The 10,630-nt window shown below is 43.2% G+C and overlaps 1 pseudogene; it reads right to left on the bottom strand.

The window, feature by feature from the left end:
• Positions 1 to 5,687: 5,687 nt before the first annotated feature.
• Positions 5,688 to 10,408, bottom strand: LOC132223502 (protein Shroom3-like; annotated as a pseudogene).
• Positions 10,409 to 10,630: the final 222 nt, after the last annotated feature.

Raw genomic sequence — 10,630 nt, forward strand, 5'->3', positions numbered from 1 at the left:
CCTTCTGATGAAAAGTGGAGTTGGGTTGCAGCACAGGAGAGAAATTCAGAAGGGGAATATTGAAGTAATGACTGCAGTAGGAGAAGAGGGAACCTATTTCCAGGGCCACAGGCGCTGGAGCCCTCAACCACTGGGCTGGCAGCTTCTCCGGGTGGCTGCAGCCTGGGACCTCGGGGCGGGTGGCTTGTCCATTTCCTGGGCCACAGCCAGCCGCAGGCACTGGCGCCTGGACCGCAGGTGGGTGGCTTCTCCATGTCCCCTGGGATGCAGTGTGGGCAGCTTCTCTGGCTGGCTGCAGCCTGGGATCATGGGGCAGGCGGCTTCTTTGTCTCCTAGGCTGCAGCCAGCCTCAGGTGCTGGGGCCCGGCTTCTCAGTCCTCCTGAGGACATGGGGCAGGCACATGTGGGGCAGGCAGCTTCTCCGGCCGGGTGCGGCCTGGGATCACGGGGCAGGTGGCTTCTCTGGTCTGCTGAGGCTTGGGATCATGGGGCAGGCAGCTTCTCCGGCCAGCTGCAGACTGGAATCACGGGGTAGGCAGCTTCTTCGTCTCCCAGGCCGCAGCCAGCCTCAGGCGCTGGAGCCGGACTTCTCTGTCTCCCCTGACTTCTGCGTCTCCAATAAGCCTGGAACAGCCAGAGCCGGGATACTTGCATGGTAGCTGTGGCTGCAACGCAAGTATCCCGGCTCTGGCCTCCACCATCTTTGTCCAGTTAATGTGCACGTCTCTGGATCGGTTGGTGGGTGTGGCTGGTGGGTGTGGCTGGTGTTGGGCCTAGCGAAGGTACGGTCAATTTGCATGTTTATCTATTATTAGGTAAGATGTTCAACATCACTAGTCATCAGAGAAGTGAAAATTAAAAGCACAATGAGATATCACTTCAGACCTATCAGAATGGCTATCATCAATAAATCAAACACAAGTACTGGTGAGGATGTGGAGAAAAGGGAACTCTTGTACTCTGTTAGAAGGAATGAAGATTGGTGCAGCCACTCTGTAAAGTAGTATGGTGTTACCTTAAAAATTTAAATATGGAACTGCCTTATGACCCTAGTGAACCACTTCTGGGAATATATCCAAATACACCCAATACACTCATTTGAGAGAATATATACACCCCTATGTTCATTGCAGCATTATTTACAGTAACCAAGATTTGGAAGCAACCCAAGTACCCATCAGTACATGAATGAATAAACAAGGTGTGGTATATTTACAATATGAAATACTACTTGGCCATAAAAGAATAAAACCTTACCCTTTGTGACAGCATAGATGGAAAAGAATTATATGATCTCACTTATATATGGAATCTAATGAACAATATAAACAAATAAAAATTAACTCATAGATACAGATAACAGACTGACAATTGTCAGAGGGAAGGGGATGTGGGGGTTAGGTGAAAAAACTGAAGGGATTAAGCAAACAAATAAACAAACTACTCATAGATAGATAGCAGTATGGTGATTATCAGTGGGACAGAGCTGTTGGGGGAGGTAGGAGAGGGTAAAGGGGCGATAAAGTGATGAAATAAGATGTGACTTGGGGTGGTGCACACACAATAAACAGAAAATGTATTATAAAATTGTACCTCTGAAATCTGTATAATTTTATTAACCAGTGTAACCCCAATAAATTCAATAAAAAAGACACTACCTTTTAAAATGTACAAAAAGTGAGGGAAAACTTTAATTACAGAAAAGAAAGTCAAATTTACTTAATGAGAAACTAGAATTAATAAAAATTATCAAATACACAAAATATACACACAGTAGCACTACATATTGGCTAAAAAAAGAAAAAGTGAGCAACGTCAGAGAAATGGCAGCATGAGAGGTCCCCTTGACCTCTTCCCTTGAAGTTCCAACAATTTGAACAGCTATAATTCAACAAAGGATTCCCTGTTTAACGTACAAACAGATCTGCGCATTAAAACATCTGAAGTTGGGCAAATGGGAGCAAAACCCCGGAGGTGGGAAGGGAGAAGAGCTTAGCTGGTGTCAAGGACGCACCCCAAGGCTCGCAGGCTGGAACTCATATCTTGAAGCTCATATCTTGGGTCTCCAGATAAGAAAGGAATCAGGTTGCCACTGGTACTCCCTTCTGTCCGGAGGTGCAGAGAGCTATAATGAGCATCTCTGTAGCTCAGTATGTACTGCAGCTGAACCCAGTGACCTTGGCAGAGACAAAGCTCAGAATTGTAGACATGGTTGTCCAGATATTGCCATTCCAGACAGAGAAACAAAGTTACAGAGCCTGCCTGCCTTCCCTCACCCTCTCCAGAGCTCTTCTCCCCTCACGTTGCCAGAGCTAACAGCAGGCCCCAGGAGAAGTTATAGCAGTGAGTGTTGTGTTGCATGGCACATTATCTGAAAACCTGAGAAATGCTACTACAGAAACGTCTTTTCCTTGGAGCAACAGGCACATTCTGCAACTAATCCGAGGGTCATGTAGAGGTATAGAGGGGAAGCCACTGAGGTCTGCCAGTCACCAGTACTGGGGGAACAAAACAACAAAGGAAGCAACCACTTTTCCCTAGGTAGCTCCAAGTCCACCCATCAAGGCTGCACTGAAGCAGTGTCTGGCTGCAGAGGACAGCACTGATATTTTATGGATTTGGAACCCTATCACCCACCACATTCCCCCTCAGTGTTGATCCCCTGAGATGGAGATGTCCTGAACACAGAGGAGATGCCCACCTGGGAACACCAGGCATTCTCCATCATCCCATAGATATCTGAAAAGTCAGAACAGTGCAAGAGAACTAAATATCTTGTGCTTCAGCACTACCTACTAGAAAACAATAGAAGGACTTCTTATAAACCTACCATAGCCTACCACTAAGACATAGATGCCTAGAGAGAGAAGAAATCCATTAATACCATGAAAAAACAAGGTCACAATGCAGCTCTGGAAAAAAGGGGAGGGGGAGGAAGTTCCAGAAAATAAACAGAAAGAAAACACAGATAGGCAGTTTAATGAACTCAGAAATAAAATCAATTAACAAAAAGAATACTTTACAAAAGAGATTGAAACTTTAAAAAAGAACCAAATAGTAATTCTGGAGATGAAGACCTCAATAAAAGAGATAAAGGATAAACTAGTGAGCTTAGGAAATAAAGCTGGCCAGATGGAGGAAAGAATTAGTTATGTTGAAGATAGAAATTTAGAAATGATGCAGAAGGAAGAGAGAGACTTGAACATAAAAAAGTGCAAGAACTCTGAGAACTATCTGATTCCATCATAAAGAGCAATATAAGAATAATAGACATACCAGAAGAAGAGAGGGATAAAAGAATGGACAGCCTATTCAAATAACTGATGAGAACTTTCCAAAGCTATGGAAAAAGCTAGATCCTAGAATCCAAGAAGCAAACTGAACACCTAATTACATCAATCCAAAAAGGCATTCTCTAAGACACATTGTGTTAAAACTGTCAAAAAATTAACAACACAGAAAGAATTTTCAAGGCAGTCAGGAAATAAAAGACAGTAACCAATAAAGGAAAGTCCATTAAGTTATCATTGGATTTCTCAGCAGAAACCCTACAAGCTAGGAGAGAGTGGAATCAAATATTCAAGCTACTGACAGAAATTACCAACAAAAAATAATATATCTAGCAAAGGTATTTTTTAGATATGCAAGAACTAAGGACTTAGTCAGACTAGGGAAGGTGATGAAATTTCTTAAAATATATTTTTATTGATTTCAGAGAGGAAGGAAGAGGGAGAGAGAGAGAGATAGAAACATCAATGATGAGAGAGAATCACTGATCGGCTGCCTCCCGCATGCCCCCCACTGGGGACCGAACCTGCAACCCAGGCATGTGCCCCTGTCTGGAATCAAACCCAGGACCCTTCAGTTCACAGGCCGATGCTCTATCCACTGAGCAAAACCAGCTAGAGCAGAAGGTGATGAAATTTATCACCAGAAGACCCTATTGCAGGAAATACTCAAGGTGGTTATTATACCTGAAACAAAGAACAAATCTTTGAGTAAGATCACCAACAGGCAGACAGAAACAGAATATTATAACCATCCTATCTAATAAAAGAGAAAAATGGTAATTGGCGTACGACGATACCCTTTTCATTGGCTAATCAGGGCTATATGCAAATTAACTGCCAACTATGATTGGCAGTTAACTGCCAACTATGATTGGCAGTTAACTGCCAACTATGATTGGCAGTTAACTGCCAACTATGATTGGCAGTTAACTGCCAACTATGATTGGCAGTTAACTGCCAACTAAGATTGGCAGTTAACTGCCAACAAGATGGCGGTTAATTTGCATATGTAGGCACAATGCAGGGAGGAGAAAGGGAAAGCAGGAAGAAGCCCCCTGCCACTGACAGTGATCGGAAACCCAGGGGGGAGCTAAGAGCTGGGGGGCAGGGCAAAGGCGGCCCTGGGGCCGCCTTTGCCCTGCCCCCCAGCCATGATTGGAGAATCAGGCGCCTTTGCCGCCCTGGCCAGTGATAGCAGGAAGTAGGGGTGGAGCCAGCGATGGGGGCTGGGCACGGTCGAAGCTGGCAGTCCCGGGAACTAGGGGTCCCTTGCCTGGGCCTAAAGCGGAGCCCACGATCGCGGATTGCGGGGCCGCTGCAGCTGGGGGTCCTCTGCCGGAGGCCTCAGGCCTGGTCAAGGGGCCGATCCGGTGATTGTTGATCGGAGGGTGATGAGGGTCAACTCCTCTGGCCGAGGCATCAGGCCTGGGCGGGGGGCTGAGCCGGGGATTGGGGGGATATGATGGTCCCCTTGCCCAGGCCTGAAGCCTGGGTCAGAGGCGTCAGGCTTGGGCGGGGGGTGGAGCAAGCGATCAGAGGGAGATGGGGGTCCCCTGCCCAGGCATGATTCCTGGGCCAGAGGCCTCAGGCCTGGGCGGGGGCCAGAGCCAGTGATCAGGGGGAGATGGGGGTCCCCTGTCCAAGCCTGACACCTCTGGCGGATGCGTCAGGCCTGGGCAAGGGGCCGATCCTGCGATTGGAGGGTGATGGGGGTCAACGCCTGAGGGCTCCCAGTATGTGAGAGGGGGCAGGCTGGGCTGAGGGACACTCCCCCCCCCCCACACACACACCCAGTGCACGAATTTCGTGCACCGGGCCCCTAGTTTTTAGAATAAGGCTATATACTTAAATATCACATTAAGTTTAAAGAAGGTAATAACAGAGAGAGGAAGAAGACAATAGCCACTTCAATTTAGAAATGAACTAGGAATGTAAATAAAGATAATTGGTGACACTAAAAATATAAAAGAAGGGGGTTATAAAGGTCTGAATTTGAAAAAGGAGATGAAGATTATATGCATTCAGAAGAAAAATGACTAATACATAGATGAAAATTTCTTTTACATAGACCTAACTGCAACAATATAAAAAAGAACTGAGACATAATTTTAAAAATAGAGGAAACAGAAGGAAAAGTAAATAATACCTCACAACAAAAATAACAGACAGAAATGCAAAGGAAAAGAACCAATCAAACACCCTCCAATCAATTCTCACAGTTTCATTAATTTTCATTCTACTAGAAAGTAATAATAGAAACAAGTAAGTTCTGAGTAACATTTAAGCTCTCATAAGGTCAATCATGAAGGATGATATGGAAATAAAAACAGGCTTTTTTTTTTTTCCTGGATACAATATTTTTCTTTTATCCAGAATCCCCGCCCATAGCTGTATAATTTAAACAATGTTTTTCACTGCTACATTTTTCAGATTAAATAGTGTTGAAAGAAAGGGTGATATTTTAGTTGGGCATTTTAGAAGAGAGTAATGTGGAGAGGTTAATGTTGAGAAAATACCAGTGAAAGTACATCTCCGAAGAGGAGTCATTACACTGGTGACGTTTGGAGGGAGAGCCAGGGCCCCTGCCTTGGGAATAAAATCCGAGGAAAGACTCTTCAGCAGACAGTTCACTTATTCCTGGCCCCATTTTATCTTGTCCAGTTTTCACTGCTCAGTGAGGAGTGTTGATTTCATTTTTCCCAAAGTGCTGGTAACCAGGAGTTGTTCCTCTGAAAGGTAATTGGCCAGAATGCCAATTGACCACATATTCCCTCGGTCCAGGTTATCCTTAAGCACCTGGGAATCATTGTGCTGCCTCGCCAGGGCCTTCTTGTTCTTGTTGCGAGGGCTCCTTTCTTAATTACTGGCATCTTCACCAAGGCCAATAAGGAAGTTCTGCATGTGAGCTAGGTGCCTCCACCAGAAGAGCAGCAGGTTTACCACCTTGTCCAAGTCCCCAATGAATAGCTTGTACTTGTCAAACTCACTGGGCTTGCAGAGCTCACTGATCAAAGTCTTCACCTTTTCTCCTAAGGCATTATTGAGCTTGATGGCTGTTAACAGACATTCCTTCTCTTTCTGGAGTGTCTCAAGGTTGTGGGTAAGGCTTCCCATCAGCGTGATCTTCTTCCTGTTGACCTCTCCCTGCTCCTCTTCTTTATTCACTTCTTCTGGGGTATCTTTAATTATGTTAGAAGTTCCACTTTGGGAACAGACACACTGTAGTAGGCAGGACAGTTGACCAACAACTGCTTTCTTGTCTTCACCCCCTCTTGCTTTCATATCCTGGGCAGCAGACAGTTCTCTACACCACCTTCCTTTTTATCTGTTTAGCTACAGCAAGTTAACATTTTGAGGAAACAAATCTTCCATCAGACGCATAGCTGTCTTCATTCTGGGGTCTGAATCCAAAACGTCTGCCAGAGATTTGTCTTGGTGGAAAACTTCTTTGTCCAGAGACTTTATTCTGTTGTCTTCTGAGGACCAGAAATGACACAAAAGAGAACTATTTTATTATTTATTTACTCTTTAAAAACATGTATACTTTTAATTATCAATCAGTTGCTTCCTGCACACCCCCTTACTGAGGATCTAGCCCACACCTGGGCATGTGCTGCAAATGGAAATCAAACTGTGACCTCCTGGTTTATAGGTTGATGCTCAGTCACTGAGCCATGCTGGCCAGACAGAGGAGGGCTATTTCAAAAGAAATTTTTTCATAAAGTAAAAACTTGTGGTGAGTGGTTCTGTTGAATAGGAGTTCAAAGAACTGGATCTGGGCTATTCAGCTCGTGTGTGTGTGTGTGTGTGTGTGTGTGTGCATGCACACACACACACACTATCATCAAGCTAATAGACCCTTCTTTTTTAATTTTCTAAAAATATATTTTATTGATTTTTTACAGAGAGGAAGGGAGAGGGATAGAGAGTTAGAAACATCGATGAGAGAGAAACATGGATCAGCTGCCTCCTGCACACCCCCAACTGGGGATGTGCCCACAACCAAGGTACATGCCCTTGACCGGAATCGAACCTGGGACCCTTGAGTCCACAGGCCGATGCTCTATCCAGTGAGCCAAACCAGCTAGGGCAATAGACCCTTCTTATAGCATAAAATCTTAAATTCTACAATAGTGATAACTATTTTAAAGATGCCCATGTGAAATACACCCTTTAGCAATAACCAAAAATATGGCTATAGTGATATTTATTCTAATATTATTTTCATCCAGAAAATAATTACTAGCTGGGAGGTAAGATTATTTATACATTTAAAAAAATACTCTACTGCACACTATTTGTGCAATTACGTTTAGTTAACTTCATTATCACTTGAATACAGTGAACAGTTTCTAGCTGAAAGAACAACCATAGATAGGACTAAAATCGCAGCCGATGTCTCTTAAAGCAAGAGCTGCATGGTGATGTGAAGATGATGAATAGCACAAAAATGAAAAATTAGAAATCAGGGGTGCACATGAAATAAGAGGAAATGGAGTGCTGAAATTGTTTTCTAACTCCAAAACTGCATTGGATGATTAAGGGACCAATATTTAAACATGTTCCCGCCTTAACCAATTATAGAAGATAACCTCAGGTTATGGAAAACTATTTTCTATACTTCGCAAACAATGAGAACTTTCTAGATGTTTATAAAACATAAGGAACATTTAGAGTAATTCTGGCAGAGATGATAAATCACTTGGCAGGATGTTCCCTTTAGACCTTCTCTATGACTGTGTGATGTGGTGGGGAGCAGACAACAAGAATGAGAACATATGAGGGTGTATACTTTGACACAAATACATTAGGCATACATAGATATTTTTCTGTAAAAGTTCTGTACAACCTCCTTTTCATAAAAATATATATTTACATATGAAAACTTTTCATGTCAATAAAATATACTTCAACAACATAAATAACAACAATGTTCAAGGTTTTATAATTCCCGCACTCAGAGATTCTGATTGAATATTCCTTTACAAGTGGGCTGGGATTCACATTTTGAGAAACAATGCTTTTGAGAGATTTCTCTTCCTCCCCTTATGGGAAGGAATAAAATTACACTCTATTTTTTATGCTTACCTTGACGTACTGGCTATTTCAGTGGAATATTTCTTGTACATCACCTATCCAATAATTTCTTTGATGAGTAAATGTTGCACTAATTAAAGGACATGATAGAAGACTGGAGAAACCACCCAATTACTCAGATAACGTTGGATAAATTAGAAGCACAAAACATTATGTTCTTAAGAGCCCAGCACTCCAAGTCTCAGAATTTGCTATTCAGCTCCAGTACACAGCTACTACTGCCAATCTTCAAATGCTTTTAAAAGACTTTTTTTTTCATGAAATGCCCCTTTCAAATATTGACAAGAAAGTAAGTAAACAATTATGCAGTTAAACAAAACATATTTGTGGGCCAGATCTAGGGACCTAGGACTTAGAGACCTAGACTTAAGGTCCACTGGTTTGAGAACTTTGTCTTAGTAATTAACTGTTCTGAAGCATGGGGTATCAAAAATAAAACAAACTGTATTTTGTGATGTATTATCTGAGCTTCAAGGTGGGTAGAAGGGTTTACTAGGCAGGTGCCTAATGTGAGGAAATGGGCCTTTCAGGAAGCAAGAGAAACAAATACAATTACATTGCATCATGGAAAAAATCATAGTCTTCACGAGAATCTATACGAGGATTTAATACTGCCGAATCATAAAGTACGAGTGGTGAGGTGGGGGCAGAAGAGGATGAGATTAGGGAGATAATAATAGGAAGCCATGACCTTTGAGTATCCAACAATCAACGGAGAGCTAGCGATAAATGACAGTGATACGGAAATAGATTGGAGGGATTGAGATCAGAGGAAAGGTGGCCATTGGGACAGGTACCATAGTTCTGAAAAGAGATGATGAGGCCCTGACCGGTTTGGCTCAGTGGATAGAGCGTCGGCCTACGGACTGAGGGGTCCCAGGTTCGATTCCGGTCAAGGGCATGTACCTTGGTTGTGGGCACATCCCCAGTCGGGGGTGTGCAGGAGGCGGCTGATCCATGTTTCTCTCTCATCGATGTTTCTAACTCTCTATCTCTCTCCCTTCCTCTCTGTAAAAAATCAATAAAAAAAAATATATATATTTTAATATATTTTATTGATTTTTTACAGAGAGGAAAGGAGAGAGATAGAGAGTTAGAAACATCGATGGGAGAGAAACATCGATCAGCCGCCTCCTGCACATCTCCCACTGGGGATGTGCCCGCAACCGAGGTACATGCCCTTGACTGGAATCGAACCTGGGACCCCTCAGTCTGTAGGCCGACGCTCTATCCACTGAGCCAAACCGGTTTCGGCAATAAAATATATTTTAAAAAAATAAAAAAAGAGATGATGAGGGCTTGAAATAAGGCAATGAAAGTGAGTCTGGAAAGGATGTCATACCTAAAATAAACTTTGCACAGATGCACCAGAACACATACACATCAACAGAAATGGATGGTCTATTATACAGCACTGACAATGAATAAACTACAGTTACATGGTAATCTCAGGAACAAAATGTTGAGTGAAAGAATCAAGTCCCAAAATGCTACATAGAAAAGATATATATTTTCGTGAAATTTTAGAACAATAAAAACTAAACAATATTGTTTAGGCACATAGCCATGTGATAAGAATATATGTAAAGAGAAGACAGACATAATAGATATAAATCAAGATATTGGTTTCTCTGGGAGGGAAGTTTGGGAAAAGATGGTGAGTCGGATATTTAAATTATCAGCAATATTCTAGTTCTTTGGTTGGGTACTGGATTCACAGGTTTTTAATTTAGATGGGTAATTTGATAGACACGCCATTGTTCATGGGGACATAATATGTCATGACCAAGGACGCTGCTTATTTCTGTACTCCGTACTGATGTTTTCCACTGGACCCCTGCCTTGTCTGCCCGTGTTAAGCTAACTCCTCTCGCTGACAGAAGATGTATTTTAGAGATATTTTGGGGATGAAATCAATTGTTTTTACCAGATATTATTTCCCCCCTTGAATTGGTTGTAGATGACTCGTGAGGCCCAGGTACTTTCACATCCCTCGCTTTTTGCCCTTTGCCCTTGGTCATCTTAGCTTCTCCACAGAAGGGAGAAGTGTGACGCCAAGCAGTGGAGAGAGGGAAGAGGCGGCCAGCGGGTCTAACGCGTTTTCATTGGCAGAGAGAAGGAGCTAGTAGATTCTAGAACGAAGCAGAAGCTGAAGCAAGAGAAAGAGGGGCAAAGGGGCGGGGCTTAGAGGGAGGCGGGGCTAAGGGGGTTAAGGGGAGCGTGCGATTGTCCACGCTTCACTG

This window comes from Myotis daubentonii, chromosome X (genome assembly GCF_963259705.1).
Source record: "Myotis daubentonii chromosome X, mMyoDau2.1, whole genome shotgun sequence".
NCBI lineage: Eukaryota > Metazoa > Chordata > Mammalia > Chiroptera > Vespertilionidae > Myotis > Myotis daubentonii.